The 19,533-nt window shown below is 40.3% G+C and overlaps 1 long non-coding RNA gene across 1 annotated transcript in view; it reads left to right on the forward strand.

Annotated features, from left to right (window-relative positions):
* Positions 1–1,421: 1,421 nt before the first annotated feature.
* Positions 1,422–19,533, forward strand: part of LOC108350669 (uncharacterized) — a 52,484-nt gene continuing 34,372 nt past the window's right edge. The window contains exons 1-2 of the long non-coding RNA XR_015685930.1: positions 1,422–1,450; positions 2,671–2,848. This is a non-coding gene — a long non-coding RNA (uncharacterized LOC108350669). The remainder of the gene's footprint in view (positions 1,451–2,670; positions 2,849–19,533) is intronic.

Below are 19,533 nucleotides of genomic sequence, written 5' to 3' on the forward strand. Positions count from 1 at the left end.
AGGTTCAAATAATGTGATATAAAAAGGAAAAGAAAAGAAAAGAGAAATTTGGATTCAACGTGGTCTTTTTAAAACCTCGTGCACAAGGTTTATTCTCCTGATTCTGAAAGACCAACCAACGTCTTCTTGTGCCTTTATTTTCCTCAGGTTTGGTTCCTCATCTGTAAATGATTGATGACTACCTGACCTCAGAAGTCATTCCACTTTTGTCTTAGAAACCTGCTGTGTGCTTTTAGGGCTCGCTAACAGGAAATAACTGGTGCTACTAGGAAACCTGCACTTGGAGGGCAACCTTAAGCAAATGACTTTGAGTTGATACTGTTGTTTTTTATTTAACAACTCTACTAGTTCTTATTATGACCCAGCCAGCCCCCCAGTAATCAAGACAGCATCCTAACAGCTTTAGCACAATTATTGGATGATTACCCCTAAAGTATTTTTTTCCCAGCTGAGTTCCCCAAGTTACTTGCCTATAGTTGTCCTGTCTGTGCTGGATTCACTCTGTCAGGCCATTTCTTGGTTCTCCATTGTCTTTCCTTGGACTCAAGGTCCCTACCTGAAACCTCGAGCCTGGGAACTGAAGCCATGCCTACCTTTATTCTCCCCTGTAATTGGCTCTCGGCCACTTTTATTTGAGGAGTCTGTTTTACTTGGGGTTTTACTGCTGTGAGGAGACACCATGACCAAAACAAGTCTTATAAACGACAAGGTTTAACTGGAGGTTAATGGAGGTTCACTCCATTATCATCGAGGTGGGAGCATGGCAGCGTCCAGGCAGATATGGAACTGGAGGAGCTGAGTTCTTGTTTCATCCAAAGGCAGACAGAAGACTAGGAGGAGGGTCTTAAAGCCTACGCCACAGTGACACATTCTCCAACAAGGCTATACTTATTCCAACGAGGCCACACCTCCAAACAGTGCCACTCCTTGTATCAAGCACATACATCCCACCATAGAGTTAGAAAATATTTGGTTAACAAAATTTACACAGCATCATTCAGTGTGTGTGAGAATGATAGACTGAACCAGATCTTGGGGGCCAGTATTTAGCATTTGAGTTCACAGCAACATCAGACCAAACCCCAACATTGTACATCTTTGTTCATATCTCCCCTTTGCTGCTCAACAGCAACACATTTTATACTGGCTAGTCTTCCTGACACCCAGTCTTCTCCTCTGTATGGAAAATATTGGTGTCACGGCAAGGCATTGTGGTGAAGGGCCTATGGATTGTGATGGATGATGGCAGCTTTTCTCTTTCCTTCTGATGAGAAGATTAGAGTCCAAAGAACTGAATAAGAATTTTCAAGAAGCTTAAGACAACTTCATAATGGGGGAGGGGGAGGGGAGGAGTAAGATTAGAATTCCAAAAAGAAGAGGACATCACAATCCTGTCTGTAGAATTTTGAATTTTAAGGTCTGTCATGGGAATTATCACTGGAGCACAAAGGTACAAGTGGGCCTAATGGAGGTGTGTAATCTGAAGTTACATGGGGGAGGACTAAAGGTCCTTGAGAGAGAGAGACACAAACGAGGAAACATTAAGAGAGGTGAATGGATCATTCCACACTCATTCTCTCTCACAGATCACATAGTCACACACAGGCTGGTAGTTTGCTACAACAGGCTTTAGGTTATGAAAAAATATGAAGATAGTATTAATGTTTTAGATAGGAGAAAAAGTGTGATCGTTCTGAAAAGAATTTTGTAATCCCCTCCTATCTTTTATCCCCAAATACTGAAGTAGCCAAATAGCACCAAGTTCTGAAAACCAAACACAAATTTTCATTTTAAAACTGGTAATGGGCCAGAGAAAAATCACTCCGTTGTTAAAAACATTCGCTACTCAAGCCTGGTGCCCTGAGAAGAGTGAGAGGATGGACTTCACGATTTTCTCTTTGAGTTGCCACGTGAATGTCTTGGCGTGCACGCACACACCTCAGCAGTGGCACTGCACCAAACCACACTGTGCCACACTTCACTGCGCCACGTCCCTCCACGCAACACCACCTCAAACCACTCTGCTCTGCTCTTCAGGACACCACTCCATTATGCACGCACACAGACACACATGCATGGGCAGGCACACACATGCCATAGCCGCTATTACTTTCCCCCACTACCATCAACAATAAAAATAAGTCGACAATCTGAAATCACAATCATTCAAAACCAGATCATGATTCACTGAATATCTGACTTTCAGAAAATGCTGTTATTTCATACCATAACATCAGTTTGTACAGGTAGAAATGTTAAGCTTTTATGAGTTCAAAACCATCTCTCTGTTTATGTTCTGAAAGTGCTTCTCGAATTTTTAGTCACTGCATCCTGATAGTTCATTAAAGTTCATGATGCAGATTCTGGGCTGAGTGTTATTTTTGTTAATGAGGGTAAATCCCATTAAAAAAAATATTCTAAGTAAAATGTAGTGCTTTTCTAAGCATCACTGTCACCTGGTAATCATTTCAAACCAGATGTGCTTAAGCCTCTCTCCAATAATTTCCCAGGAGACAATGCTAGTGTTGATTTTCTGTACACACTGTGAAAACTATTGCTTGAACAGTTAGCATCAGGAACATTGTGTCATATGAGATCACTATTGACACCACCTTTCCAAAATTCAGAGATCCCTGGCACAGATCATAAAGTATAATCTAATCTCTTCAGAAAGTGCTGTGTTGTGTCTGGAAACCTGGCCAAAGCCTACATACATCCTGCCTCAGCTTTCCTGATCTTCGGGTTAAAGCATCACTGATTTGTGACTTATACGGTGCCCTGGCTTCAAGAAGATCTTTCTCAGTTATCTTTCTCTTCCAATGATAAGAAATTCTCCTGCATTATACAGGTAGGGATGGGTATGGCACCTTTTGTGGGAACGAATGCTCTTAGCTTTACTCCCAGGAGGAGGGTCATAGACAAGATGATGAATGCATGCATGATTAATTCTTAATGCCTAAGTCATAGCACTATGAGAATATTCCTCTTATTGGGAAGGTCTCTGTACTACTTATTTTCCTAAATATCCTGACACTGTCTTCTTGAAGAAAAGGGTTTATTTGGCTCTCAGTTCAAGGACAATCCATCATGACATGATTGAGGAAGCTAGTCACATTGCATCCACAGAGAGGATGCAGAGAATGATAACGGTCTGCTTAGCTTTCATTCTCATTCTCACAAGCTCACAGAATGGCACCATCCAGAATTACGGTGGCTCTTTCCACCTCAATGAATCTACTCGGGCAATCCCTTTACAATCATGACCAGAAGCCTGTCCTTTAGGTGATTCTGGATTTCCCAATTTGACAAGCAATATTAACTTTCTAGGGACATTCCTTTCCAGGAACAGTTTGAAAATGAAAAATAAAAATATCTTAGAGCTGTATATAGAATTGAGAGCACAAACCAAGGAAGGACTGACTTCATTAAGGCATACATGACTGCTGTTCTATCCAAATGAAGCAAACACTACAAGATGGCCTGGGGAAGAACTTTGATTTTACACAGAAAGGGGGAGGCAATTCTTTATGGGGCACGTAAGCCTTTAAAAAGTACAAACGTACCACATCAGGCAAGCTTTTTCTTTTTGCTTATTACATAGAGGTATGGCCAGGCTGAGGTCCTGGATGATACTGTGCTTAAATCTAGCTCAGTGCTTTGCACTGGTGATCAGGAACTCTGCATCTGGATGGGTAGAATGGATTGGAGCAGCAGACATTAGAGTGCAGCTGATCAACATCACACGACAGGTCAAACACGCCTTCTGTTTAATTACACCTATGAATCTGAGCGTAGGCTAGCCCCCACAACTTCAATCCCAGCTCATTCAAAGTATCACAGCTCATCATATGAAAAGCAGTCAAGCGAACTGGAAAGTGCATCTTCCAGTTACCTGCTATGGGTCATGTGCAAAACAAAAAGGATTTTGCACAAAAACTAGAATCTTTTGAACATCCCCACCTGTCTCCTCCACTGCTTCTCTGTGGACTTGAGATCCTACAATTAGACCTCATCGCCCTGTAAGGCCATTTCTGCTTTCGTGTATTGATTGCTCATTTTCCTTTTGCTTCTTGGAGTATTTTCTTCTGTAAATCGTATCCAACTCTCTTATTACAAAAACAAGCAAAATGATTCTTGGTAGACCAGCCCCATAGAGGTTCATTTGTGCCTATGGAGGGGACCCATAAGTCTTTGATTAGGGTGTTTGCTGAGAGGTACTTACTTTCTCAAGGTTGAGCAGAACAGAGAACACCACTGTTTTCTCCTCTGTCCCTGGCACAATTCTTGTACAAAAGCACAAATAAACCTGCAGTTTTAGCACCAGGGAAACTGAGGCAGGAAGAACTATTGTTCAAGGCCAGCCTTACTTGCACAGTGACTTGGAGGCCAGCCTAGGTTAGTGACACTCTGTCTCCAAAGGCTAAAGAAGCTTAGTCAACTGCCACCATCACCAACAAAGAACACAAGTGAAAATTATTAGAAATATACAGTGTGATTTAAACAGCACAGGTGACTGTGGAAAGATGCTTCATACATGTATAGGCTGGTTTTCTGTATGACACATGCTAGAGTCACCAGAGGGAAAAGATCCTCAGTTGAGGGAATGTCTCCATGAGATCTGGCTCCAAGGATTTTTCTCAATTAGTGATGCATTGGGTAAGGCTTATCCCATTTGGGGTAGCTCCATTCCTGGTCTGCTGGTCCTGGGTTGTATAAAAAGTAAGCTGAACAAGCCAGGTAAATGCAAGCTCATAAATAGCACCCCTCCATGGCCTCTGCATCAATTCCTAACTCCAGGTTCCAGCCCTGCTTCAGTTCCTATCCAGACTTCTTAATGATGGGCTATGATCTGGAAGTGTGAGTCTTTTTCTCCCCAACTTGCTTTTGGTAATGGTATTCTTGGTAATGGTTGCAATAGAAACCCCTAACTATATAAAATATAAGAGATTCCCTGGGAACAAGGTAGGAGAAGCCATGGTAGAAAACAAGATACTCTACAATATAGATAAAATGCATGTAGAAAGTGTGTTCCTTTCTCTAACTCCTTCATTGGGGACCTAGTTCTCAGTTCAATGGTTGGCTACAAACATCTGCCTCTGTATTTGTCATGCTCTGGCAGAGCCTCACAGGAGACGGCTATACCAGGCTCCTGTCAGCTTGTACTTCTTGGCATTAGCAATAAGGATTGAAGGAGCTGAAGGGGTTTGCAATCCCATAAGAACAACAATACCAAACAACCAGAGCTCCCAGGGATTAAACCACCACTCAAAGAATAAACATGGACAGACCCATGGCTCTAGCTGTATATGTAGCAAAAGATGGCTTTGTTGGGCATCAATTGAAGGAGAAGCCCTTGGTCCTGCTACGGCTCCATGCCCCAGTGTAGGAGAATGTCAGGGTGGGGAGGCAGGAATGGGTGGGTGGGTAGTGGGTGGGGGAACACCTTTATAGAATCAGGGTGAGGGGGATGAGATAGGGAGTTTATGGATGGGAAACAGGGATAACATTTGAAACGTAAATTTAAAAAATCCAATTAAACAAAGACACATGCTCCACTATGTTCATAGCAGCCTTATTTATAATAGTCAGAAGCTGGAAAGAACCCAGATGCACTTCAACAGAAGAATGGATTAAAAAAAATGTGGTACATTTGCACAATGGAGTACTACTCAGCAATCAAAAACAATGACTTCATGAAATTCATAAATATCATCCTGAGTGAGGTAACCCAATCACAGAAAAACACACTTGGTATGCATTCATTGATAAGTGGATATTAGCTCAAAAGCTCAAATTACCCAAGATGCAATCCAGAGATCACAGGAAGCTCAAGAAGAGGGATGACCAAAATACAGATGCTCCCACTCCTTCTTAAAAGGGGGAAAAATATCCATAGGAGGGGATATGGAAGCAAAGTTTAGAGCAGAGACTGAAGGAAAGTCCATTCAGAGCCTGCCCCATATGTGACCCATATAATATATATATATAATATATATATATATATATATGTATATATCCACCAAAACTAGATAAGATTGATGAAGCTAAAAAATTTATGCTGAAAGGGGCCGGATATAGATCTCTCCTGAGAGACCATCCAGAGTGGGACGAAACCACTACCGAAAGACTATATACATGGACTGACCCAGGGCTCCAACTGCATATGTAGCAGAGAATAGCCTTGTTGGGGCGCCAGTGGAAGGGGAAGAAGCCCTTGGTCCTCTCAAGTTGGACCCCCAGTGCAGGGGACTATGAGAGAGGCACACTAAGGAGGATGGATGGGGGGAATACCCTTATGGGGGAGGGGGAAGGGATGAGGGTCTACGGACAGGAAACGGGGAAAGGAAATAACATTTGAAATGTAAGTAAAGAAATATATCTAATTAAAAAAATTAAATTTAATTTAAAAAGAAAAAATCCAATTTAAAAAAAGAAAAAAGAAAGTATGTTCCTGGTGGTCAAGAAAAGTGAAATAACCTTTAAGGACTGATGCTCCAAATATATAGTTCTCTACAAGAAAAACAAAAAAAAAAGAAAAAGAAAGAAAGAAAGACAGATAGATAGGCAGATAGATTTGGGCTACACATACATCTTAAAAGGAACTGTTTCCTCTGCTGAAGTTTTCATGCATTTTAATCTTTTGTTTAGTTACAGACTTTAGTCCAAAATTTGCATATGTATTTTGAAAGACTTTTTGCATTCATCTGAATTTTACTGATTATTTGCCACCTCATAATTTCCTCATGACTCAAATTTTTGGTTCTTAATTCAAATGAGTTTTGCCAGTGTTCTCAGATTCCTGATAGAATAATTATGTATTCTGCATCTTAGTGTACTTTCTGTGATAAATTATATTATAATTGTCCCTGCCAGAGCTGCTTTAGTTAAATGCCCAGTAGCATTTTCATTACACAAGTCATTTTCCTCCCCAAGGCTTTGTAACTCTACCCTTCCGAAGTTTATTTTTGTTATTCAGTTGCTAGTAGCATATTCATATTGGAGAAAGGCAAAACAGATCTTCCTAATATCTGGACCTAACCCCAGTGGAGTACTTTGATTAAAATTCCTATAAAGGAAAAGAAGAACGCTCTCTTACCACCTTAAAAGAAAAAAAAAAGAAAAGAAAAGAAAAGAAAGATTTTGTTGATTGTACAGATTGTTGATTTGTAAAACAAGGTTAAGTGTAGAAAGTATCCGGAATGTTCCCTTCCTCACACACAAATGTGAAATGGCTAGACCCCCCAGCTCCTTGTTTTCAAGATAGTTTGATGGAGTTAGAGTAAGGATTAAAAGAACAAACAAGACCTTAGAGGTTGGGCTGCTCATCAGAACAAGTTATTTCATGGACTGTCAGCACAGCGCAAAGACAAACAGCATGACAGCAGAATTGAGCGCAGCCAATGGAACACACAAAAGTGGATGAAGCTCCTGGCATGATAAGAGATAATGGTGGAGGGTGACAGAGCTGTATTTACAGTAATCTCTCTTTGTTTTATATAATTTGCAGGAGAAAAAATTCTGTAGTCACAGACTTTATGGACACATGCTAATATGTAATAGAGCCAGCAGATAGGGCAAGGAGTAATCCCTTGGAACTCTTTTTGTGTGTAAAAGACATCAAATCTACATTTCCATTCACATATAATAATATAGATTGAAGCTGGACTATATCATAAATAAAGTATGTCTAGTGCCCAACAACTTAAATATCAAAATCAAAATAAATCAAACTGGCTTGAAATAAACGCAACGTGATGGCTATGCCTGGTGGTCAACTTGACTACATCTGGAATGAACTACAATCCAGAAATGGAGCGTGCACCTGTGATCCAGATCGTGAGGCTGGAAGACATAGGCTTCCGACCCAGATCTTGGCATAGGTTGGTGAACACTTTTGATCCAGATCTCGAGGCATAATGTGCATGAAAAGCTTAGGCCCAGGCAAGATAATAAATACAACTTTAATCTCAGGAGGCTGAGGCAAACAGATCTCTGAGTTCAAGGCCAGCCTAGAACAGAGCAAGCTTCAGATCTGGGTACGGTGGTACATACCTTTAATCTGGGCCATACCTTCTGCTGGAGGCCTACAGAAGGTCAGTGGAAGAAGGAAGATTCGCTCTTCTTCACCTGGTTGCGTACACTTGCCACCACATCTGTTGGTGCCTATTTCTTCAGGATTCCAGCTTATACAGAAGAAACAACGAGCCTCGTGGGGGTGATCAACTGATAGATTCTTGGACTTCCTATTCACAGCTACCCATTGTTGGATTAGTTGGACTATAGACTGTGAGTCATCAGAATAAATTCCCTTAATACATAAAGACATTCCATAAGTTCTGTGACTCTAGAGAACCCTAAAACACACATTAACAAAATTCTGTTGTGTCCCTTATCACTTCACTTTGCTTTGGTTATACAGTGCAATGTAACACAAGTTCTTTCCTTGGAAATTTGATTTTTTTCATCCATAATATGAATGTAGTACCTGCTCTGGAGGGTTACTATGGCAATTACATGTTAGAAAAAAAATACTTAACTAATCTTTACTATGTCTTTAAAATAATTCTCTATGTATCATAAAAATTATAAATAGGAATCTTTTGCATAAAGTCAACTATTTGCTGCTTCAATTTAAGGAGCATGTTATTTAGAGAGAAAGGAAAGAAGTCTTGAGTTTGGTAATGTATCTGACAATGCTGACTGGGCAAAGAATGGGGACTGAGGGCCTAGGCTTACCTGGATCCACATTGCATACTACTTTTATTTTTAGACTGGTGCAAATTGTCAGATTCACTCCCACTAAAACATGAAATCTAAATTATATCTCAGCGTTATAAATAAAGATCAGGAGGTTCCTCACAGAGGTCATAAGCTGGTAAGAAACACGGCTAGAAACACACTGCATTGTGAAAAGGTACCACAGTGGCTGGTTGAGTACAGAGAGCCAATAGGTAGATCAATAGAAGTAATTAGTTGAAGCTGTCAGTCACTTCAAATGATACACATAGACTTGAAATACTTCATTTAAATTTGAAATATACAGCGTATCTAGTGTGCTCATTTGCTATCGTATCATGACACTTTTTCTTTTTTTTTCAAGAATACAACTGCTGAACAGATTGCCTACATTTTAATCTTCATTTTGAATAAGCCTAATCATGATGCAACGTGGTTTCCACTCTAGCTTTCTGGAAAGTTAAATGACTGTAGAGTCTTGAAAGACAATCTGAGAACCAGCTGAAGTTTTAAAAAGCTCATTAATGTCTTATTCTTACTTCATAAGAGTAGTTTATGAAGAGAATCATTTGTTTCTATAAAGTTGCTTGGAAATTTAATCTGAATTTTGATAAAACATCTTTTCTTTTCTAGCACTTTTACACCATGGATTCATGCAGTACTTAGTTAAATCACATAGGTTAAATAGTATGTATAACTAGAACAAATAAAGAATAAATAGAAACCGACTAAATTAAATACATGTTTCACTTATGACTTTTATGGCTTCAGGGGACTACAAACCACAATGTACAGCAAGATGCTTTAGGTACAGTTAACTTGAGCAGTTGGCAAAATGAAGATTATCCTACCAGTTGGTAAATACTGGTTTGCTTTAAGAGTTTTAGAACATCATACGATTTGATAGCGGCTTAAAAGTAAATTTGATAGTTGTGGTATTTATGAGCTCCTGGATTGTATTTACAGATGAGGGCATCTTTGCCATTTAGTAATTTACATGATCTGAGGGAACTAATTCTAAACTGTGGCATATTCCTTTTCAAGTAATCCTAATAGTGTTGTTGTGAAGCCTGAAGCACATATCAGTGTCTGGCACGAACCATGCTCTCAGGATCATTAGCAATGGTGGTAATGGTGGTAGTACAAACGACTGAAAAGATACAATCACAAATAAATTCATATCAGTCAGCATCAGCATATCTTACCTTCTTGAAGTGTGTGTGTGTGTGTGTGTGTGTGTGTGTGTGTGTGTGTGTGTGTGTGTGTGCCAAGCATGGCAAGTATGTGGAGATTAGAAGACACTTTGTGGAAGTGAGTTCTCTCCTTCCACCAGAGTTCTGGTCAATTAAATTCAGGTCATCAAACTTGATGATAATCACCGTTACCCATGTAGTCATTTCTCTGCCCCTTAATTTTATTTCACTAACAGTTGTTGGTAGTTTGAAATTATTCTGTAGCATGCATAGAACCTTCATATAAACCAACATTCCATGCTTCATGAACTTGCCTTCCTTGGGTTTCCTTAGGAACAAGCATCACCTTGAAAGCAATCAGATATTTGATCATACCCATTCCTGCTAGACATATCAGAAAACAGTATCAGAGGCAAAACTTTTATATGTTATAGGGAGAGCCACCAGGTAGCATCTCCAGGACAGGGCTGGCAGAGTTCAAGAATAAATTCATAAATAGAGCCCCTGCAAGACTGTTTTAATTTCCTTTTATAATGTAGTGTTCTGTTTTGAATTCAGAATAAATACCAGTTATATTCTATTGATATGGTATCAAATACTTCAAAGAATCTGATTTTTTTCTAGTCTATAAGTCTTATCTCTTCGGGTTTCAAATATTGGTTTCTGTAGGCTTCTCTCCCTGACTTCCTCTCATTTTGATTGCTTTGAATAGAAAAAGGGATCAAATTTCATGATGCTACAAAAATCTCTCATATATGAGTCCATGCGGATAGCACTCAGGCAGATTTTATAGAACATGCTTCACGGTGGAACGATTTTAATCCATTATTCCCCTGTGAGGTTTCTTCCCACCCCACACAGGTAATTTGCTCAAGTTGGACACACAGAAACCAAACACAGTCTGCTTAAACTTTCCTAACTCTTAATATCTAAGTCTGTTCCCTAGACTTCTTAGGGTTCTTTGTAGAAAAAGTTTTAAAACACACACACACACACACACACACACACGCACACACACACACACACACAGAGAGAGAGAGAGAGAGAGAGAGAGAGAGAGAGAGAGAGAGAGAGATCTGTGCAGAGTGACCATTGTGGTGGGATTTTATGGATATATAGTGGTGAAAGGGGCCATCACTACTAAAGGAAAGATAAAGCATAAAGCATTGAGAGACAAGGTTTCAACATGGTCAGGTGATGCAGCCTGACTGGATGAGAACTTAACTGAGCCATGGGATGTAGGCTTCAGGGTCTTCTGTGCTTTGAGTCATTGGTATTGGAAGTGAGACTCAGTTGAGAGACAAAATATAAAATCCATACATATTAATGAAAGAAGAAGGGATCTGATGATGAAGATAAAGAGGAAATACAATTGTTACCTGTAGAGGAAGCAGCGCAAAGGAAATCTTTTCTTCAAGGGAAGCTGTTTGAGATGAGTTGAAATGAGAAAGAATATTGACACGAGGCTTAGTTTATGTAGGAAAAAGTGTATAGTTGCATCTGTAGGCGGTAGAGAAACAGTACCTTGGGAAACCATAAGACAATTTTCTTCCCAATTCACAGAAAGAGGAAAAAAAGAAGAGGGATAATGCCAAGTAAATTTGAGGGGGTGGGGAATAGAAAATTGAGAGACCTGTCATGTGGTTTTGATCACAGGAGACAGACAATGGAATGTACAAGTCCAGTGGGTAGCCTCTAAAAACTCCAGTGAGGAATCATTTCTGGGGTCGAATATAAATGGTCTGACACTGAGTCTGTCTATGTAGACTTCTAAGCATTTCTAAATGGTTCTAACACTCAGCCATGATTGGATACCTATATTCCAGAGGTTGCTCTATAGACAGACTTTGAACACCTGTTGAGATGAGCCATGAAAATGTAACCACTTTCACTTGAAATAGCTAGAAGGTGCAATATCCCTTCTACATGTTTTCTCTCCTTAGTTGCCACCAGGTCTTCCACAGTTATTTTCATGTATTTTCCATTTTTTTAATGATTCTACTACGTTGGATGTCTTTTCTATAACTTTAATTTTTTTACTTTTTTCCTTTTCTCTTCAATCTCCCACATTTCAAAACTTCTCTATTTTTTTCTGGTTCATAAATTCTGTTTTATTTTCTTTAGCCAAGTGTGATGGCTTGTATATGCACAGTTCAGGAAGTGGCACTTTTAGAAGATGTGGCCCTGTTGGAGTAGGTTTGCCTCATTGAAGTAGGTTTGTCACTGTGGGTGTGGGCTTTAAGCCCCTCATTCTTGCTGCCTGGAAGTCAGTGCTCTGCTAGCGACCTTCTGATGAAGATGGAGAGCTCTCAGATCTGCCTATACCGTGCCTGCCAGGAGGCTGCCATGTTCCCACCTTGATGATAATAGACTAAACCTCTGAACCTGAAAGCCAACTTCAATTAAATGTTGTCCTTAGAAGACTTGCCTTGGTCATGGTGTCTGTTCCTAGCAGCAAAACTCCAACTAAGACACCAAGGCAGCCAAAAACTGTCCTTTCGCTAGTCAAAGTTGGAAAATGATGAAGTTTTCATAAATAATCCTAACATAAGTTCACAGAAGAATGACACAGTCCTGATTGAGGATTGACACATCCACCCCCAAGGAAGTTAACCAAGCATGGTAATCTTATAGGACCCGGTGCAGAACTGTAACATTTTCATTTAATCCTACAGCTATTGACTTAGTTCCTTTTCATATCACCATGATAAAATACTCAGACAGAGCAAAGGAAAGGAGAGATGGTTTTATTGTGGCTCCTACTTCAAGCATGTAGCCCATCATGGCAGAAAGGTCAGCGTGGCACAAACTCCAAGCAGGTAGTTACATAGCATTCATAATCAGAAATCAGAGAATTACTAATTCATGCAGATCCTCAATTCTCTTCCCTCTTCTGTATATCTAGGGAATGGTGACACCCATAGTGGGCCTGTCTTCCCACCTAAATTAGACCTAACTGGAATTCTCAGAGACACATCTTCCAGAAGGTTCTAGATCTCATCAAGATGACATTAACCATCACAGATACTATCTCAGGTTCTTCTTAGAATCTGTAGTTATACTTTTCCTAAGTATGAACAAAAGCACTCAGTCAGTACATGCCTTCTTTTGCCAATAGATATAACTGGGAGATGCTGTTTGGAATGTACTTAACATGTGAAAAGGCAATATGAGGTAGCTTAAAATGGCTAGGAAAGCATTCCAACAACAACAAAGAACCCTAAGGACTCTCAGAAATGGGTAAAATCTGAAACTGATTAGCTTCAACATTCTCTAGACTCCCACTCTCACTTTTAACACAGCAGAGAATTAAACCAGTTGCTAAACAGGAATTATTCATCAACTGGTGTGTAGTCCTTCAGTATAAAACCTGCAGTGACAATGCAGCTTTCTGAATTAAAGGGCAAATAACACTAAGAATCTGACCACTCAGAGGCATCATTCCACGGGCTAACTATGAACCTTGTTTGGTACATTCTCTTCCATTCTCTCCAAGATTTTATAAAGTAAATAATCAGGAACTTTTCCCTTAACAATGTCTACATTACTGTAACTACACATGTTAGTTTTCTTGAGTTTGAAGTAAAATATACAGTGTGTTATATATTCCAGATATATTCCAGAAAATACTACCAGTATGCTAAGGGCAAAGAAAATGCTGTCAGAAAAATCACAAAAGCAATAATACATTCAGTTAAGTTCCTAATTTTACATGCATTTTGAATATGAAACAAAACGATGTTGTGACCCCCCCACCTCACACGAAAGAGAAAAGATGAATGACTGAGAGATCTAGAATGACCTTTGGTCCAAATGACGTTTTTATCCATTTTACCTATTGTTAACTATAAACCATTAGGCTTTATTTCTTAATTAAAGAATATATGTATATATTCAAAAATATTCAAAAGTATTTTTAATTATAGTAATCATCTAAGTGACATAAAGGAAGGTTTTCCTTTTCATGCATTTTGCATTTTTGCCTGTGTGTCACTGATTGAAAAGTGTGAAATTATAGCTTACAAGGCTTTCTTTTGTTATTTAATTTCATTCTTCAGCAGAATGCTAATAACACTGAAAGTCAGTACTTTTTGACAATAAAGAAGGTAACCAATTCATGAAATAGCAGCAGAGCTAAGGGCAGATTTCATGAACCTTGGTTTTATTCATGTGACGATGGTCCTGAGACGTGCTGACTCACGTAGGCACACATCCTCTCTGGAAGATGTTGCAAATGAATGTGTGAAAACTTCACTAGCACACTCATTTCTGTGAAGTAAGATTATAGACGTCAGAACTCAGGGACGATACTGGGAAAAAGAAAGAGTAAAACCTATAACTGTAGGAGATCAATATGAGCACAGGAAAGCACAAGACATTGAGAAACACACAATGTATATTCAGAAACATCAACAACAGACACAGATATAAAGCCCCTTTTTAAATTGGATATTTTTTAATTCATATTTCAAATGTTACCCCCTTTCCCGGCTTTCCCTCCAGAATCCCCCTATCTCCCACTGCTTCTATGAGGGTATTCCGCCACCCAGCCACCCACTCCCTTCCACATCCCTGCCCTGACATTCCTCCACACTGGGGTACCAAGCTTTGACAGGAACAAGGCCCTCTCCTGTCATTGATGCCCAACAATGCTATCCTCTGAAACAAATGTGGCTGGAACCATAGGTCCATTCTTCTGTACTCTTGGGATGGTGGTTTAGTACCTAGGAGCTGTGGAGGGTTTGGTTGGTTGGTATTGTTGTTCTTTTTATGGAGTTGAAAACCCCTTCAGCTCTTTCAGTTCTTTCTGTAACTTCTCCTTGGGGACCCTGTTCTTAGTTCAATGGTTGGCTGTGAGCATCTGCCTCTGTATTTGTCAGGTTCTGGCAGGGTCTCTCATGAGACAGCTATGTCAGGCTTCTGTCAGCATGCACTTCTTGGCATACACAATATTGTCTGGGCTTGATATCTATATATGGGATGGATCCCCAGGTCAGGCAGTCTCTGAATGACCTTTCCTTCAGTCTTTGCTCCACATTTTGTCTCCATATTTCCTCTGTGAATAATTTTGTTCCCTCTTCTAAGAAGGACTGAAGCATTCACACTTTTATCTTTTTTATTCTTGAGCTTCCTGTCATCTGTGAACTGTATTTTGGGTATTCCAAGATTATGAAAATATCACCCCTGCTCATGGATTGGCAGTATTAATATAGTAAAAATGGCTATCTTGCGTGAAAGCAATCTACAGAATAGATGCAAACCCCATCAAAATTCCAACCCAATCCTTCACAGAGTTAGAAAGAACATTTTGCAAATTCATTTTGAATAACAAAAAACCCAGGATAGCACAAACTATCTTCAAGAATAAAAGAACTTCTGTGGGAATCACCATCCCTGACCTCAATCAGTATTACAGAGACAATTGGTACAGGTAGATCAATAGAATAGAAATGAGCCCACAACTACGACTGGAGTTCAGCATGCAGAAGAATGCAAATTGATCAATTCTTATCTCCTTGTACAAAGCTCAAGTCTAAGTGAATCAAGGATCTCCACATAAAACAAGATACACTGAAATTAATAGAAGAGAAAGTGGGGGAAGAGCCTTGAACACATGGTCACAGGGGAAAATTTCCTGGACAGAACACCAATGGGTATGATCTAAGATCAACAACAGACAAATGGGACCTCATAAAACTACAAAACTTCTGTAAGAAAAAGGACACTGTCATTAGGGTAAAACAGCAACCAACAGATTGGGAAAAGTTCTTTACCAATCCTACATCTGATAGAGGGCTAATATCCAATATGTACAAAGAACTCAAGGAGGTAGACTCCAGAGGATCAAATAACCCTGTTTAAAAATGGGGAATGGGGTACAGAGCTTAAAAAAAAAGAATTCTCAGCTGAGGAATATCGAATGCCGAGAAACACCTAAAGAAATGCTCAACATCATTAGTCTTCATGGAAATGTAAATCAAAACAACCCTGAGATTCCACCTTAGTCAGAAAGGCTAAGATAAAAAACTCAGGTGACAACAGATGCTGGCAAGGATGTGGATAAAGAGGAACACTCCTACATGGTTGGTGGGATTACAAGTTGGTACAACCACTCTGGAAATCAGTCTGGAGGTTCCTCAGAAAATTGGACACTGTGCTACCTGAGGACCCAGCTATACCTCTCCTGGGCATATACCCAAAAGATGCTCCAATGTATAACAAGAACACATGGTCCACTATGTTCATAGCAGCCTTATTTATGATAGTCAGAAGTTGGAAAGAACCCAGATGCCCTTCAACAGAGGAATGGATACAGAAAATGTGGTACATCTATACAATGGAGTACACTACTCAGCTATCAAAAACAATGACTTCATGAAATTCTTAGGCAAATGGATGGAACTAGAAAATCTCATCCTGAGTGAGGTAACCCAATCACAAAAGCACACATATGGTATACACTCACTGATAAGTGGATATTATCCCAAAAATAAATACTTTAATATCCCCTTTCCTGTCTTTTTATTGCTTTGTCACCATGACATAAGGAGCTTTCTTTTTTTAATTAAATCATTTTATTTATTTACATTTCAAATATTGCCCCCTTTAATGGTCTTCCCCCACTCAGAGTTCTTCACCCCATCACTGTTCCCCATTGGTCTGAGAGGGTGCTGTCCTTCCCAAGTGTTTCTGTCATTGTGTTCTGCCTTACCAGATGACCCAAAGCAATGAAGTCAAGTAATCACTGGAACCATCAATCAGTGTAAACCGAAATTTCCCCTTAAGTTGACTGATTATCTCAGAAACAGTGGGCAAAAGATAAATAATATGCCAGTGCCTGTCTCATTGGGTAAGAACAAGTTTCTTGGTTCAAAATATGAGACTTGGAGGTCATTGTGTTATGCAATCAGGTGGAGTCTACTTCTGAGGCAGACACTAAGAATCCCCAGACTATGTCTCATCCCATTTAGAGGCAATTCCACACAGACCTAATGTCTAGTGAACAATCTGTTAAGCTTTTCATTCACAGATTATATGCTACCAGTGTCATATTCAATGTTATTATTGAGCCTTTAGATTTTGCACAGAAGTATACTTTTAATATACTTTTAATAAATTTGACTGAAGGATTATCACCAAAACCATGCACACACACAGACACACACATGCAGACACACACACACACACACACACACACACACACACACATTCACACATAGAAGGGGATTTATGAAAACTCAACCAGATTTCTAGAAAACTCTTGGTTCTTATTTTTATTACCTTTAAAGTTTATCACAGTCTGAAGAAAGAGTTGAGCCATGAGTACCCATTATGACCACAAAATGACAGCTTTGTAAAACAAAGATGAATCCAAGCTAATGTACTTGAGATGTAATAGGATGTGTCAGACAATGTGCAATTCTTTGCACATTGATAAATGAAATCTGGGAATACTCATGTACCAAAGTAAGTACCTCAAAAATGTTATGTTTTAACATATGGTATTGAAAACTTTCATATTTTAATGATAAATTAAACACTTATTTATAAAAAAATCAAACCTCAGCTACATGAAAGTTCAAAATATGTTAATGGAATCCCCACAGTTTACCCCAGAGAATATTTAATCTATTAATAAATATCTCAGATTAAAACTTGTTCTTTAACAACTTCACCACTGTAGGGAAAGTGGAAAATAAATATCTGTGTACATTAAGCTTGGTATTCAAGAGGAAAATCCTCTGTAGTTGACTTGATGTGGTAACAGAAAGATACTAAGTTCAACCTATTTTCAAGTCCACTTGGCTATGATTTTTTTCTAGCCAGTGTTGATATGTTCATCTCTAATTAGTCAAAGGAGCCAGTTCCTTCAAGGAAAAGAAATCAGTGATATTGACATACATAATGTCAATAGCAAGTATGAGATGACAGAAGATGAATTTCCTAAATATCTGAAAAGTTTCCTTCACAGCACTCACCACTACCAGCATTCCTTCATCTTCCCTATCTCTGCACATAGTTCTTGTTTCCTCCACTAAGAGTTAGGTAGGCCCAAAACAAGCCACATTTATGGATTTAATGTCTGTAGACTTTAGGAAACTTTGTGAAATGAACAACTAAATTGATCTTTTATTGTACAACTCCCTGAAAACCTTTTTTGTTGTTTTAAACTAAGAGTTTGATTTAAGGAGTTGGGCAGATAACCTTGTCACTAAAGTGTGCGCTATCCTAACACAAGAACCTGAGTTGTAAGGTGTGACAGTATACGTTAGTCTAGCACTGAAACATCCCCAGAGCTTAACAATTCATTTCACAAAACCAGCATGGACCAATCTCAACAAGAGATCCTTCCTCAAAAAACAAGATGGAACAAGAGTAAAAAAGAAACCCAGCATTGACTTCTGGCTACCACATCTTCACACACCTTCACACAAACCACCACCACCACCACCACCACCACCACCACCATCACCATCACCACCAGCACCACCACCACCAGCACCACCACCACCACCACCATCACCACCACCACCACCACCACCAGCACCACCACCACCACCATCACCACCACCAGCACCACCACCAGCACCACCACCACCACCACCACCATCACCACCACCACCACCACCACCACCACCACCACCACCATCACCACCACCACCATCACCACCACCACCACCATCACCACCATCACCACCACCACCACCACCACCACCACCACCACCACCACCACCACCACCACCACCATCACCATCACCACCATCACCACCACCAGCACCACCACCACCACCAGCACCACCACCACCACCACCACCACCACCACCACCACCATCACCACCACCACCAGCACCACCACCACCACCACCACCACCACCACCACCACCACCACCACCACCACCACCACCACCACCACCACCACCATCACCACCACCACCACCACCACCATCACCACCACCACCACCATCACCACCACCACCACCACCATCACCACCACCACCATCACCACCACCACCACCACCACCACCACCATCACCACCACCACCACCACCATCACCACCACCACCAGCACCACCACTACCACCACCACCACCATCACCACCATCACCACCACCACCACCACCAGCACCACCACCACCACCACCACCACCACCACCACCATCACCACCACCACCAGCACCACCACCATCACCACCGCCACCATCACCACCACCACCACCACCACCACCATCACCACCACCACCACCACCACCACCACCATCACCACCACCACCACCACCATCACCACCACCACCACCACCACCATCACCACCATCACCACCACCATTCAACACATATACAAACTTTAACTTAAAAGCTCTTCTCTATGGTAAAGGAAAGGCAGCAGAATGTGATTGTTTTTAGTAGCAAGTTACTTCCTTTGGGTCTCTGAAATCTTATGAAAGACTTTTAATCTTCTCAACCAAAGTGGGAATTATAAAAGCAGCCAGTCCAGGTAAGAACACGTTGAAGGAGTAAGACATCATGGCTGATTACCTGTGACTTGTGGTCATTCTCCAACTACTCTCACTTCTGGTACTTTATTTCTGGTTTGCTGAAGCCTACA

The sequence above is a fragment of the Rattus norvegicus genome, chromosome 4 (assembly GCF_021556685.1).
Source record: "Rattus norvegicus strain SHRSP/BbbUtx chromosome 4, alternate assembly SHRSP_T2T, whole genome shotgun sequence".
NCBI lineage: Eukaryota > Metazoa > Chordata > Mammalia > Rodentia > Muridae > Rattus > Rattus norvegicus.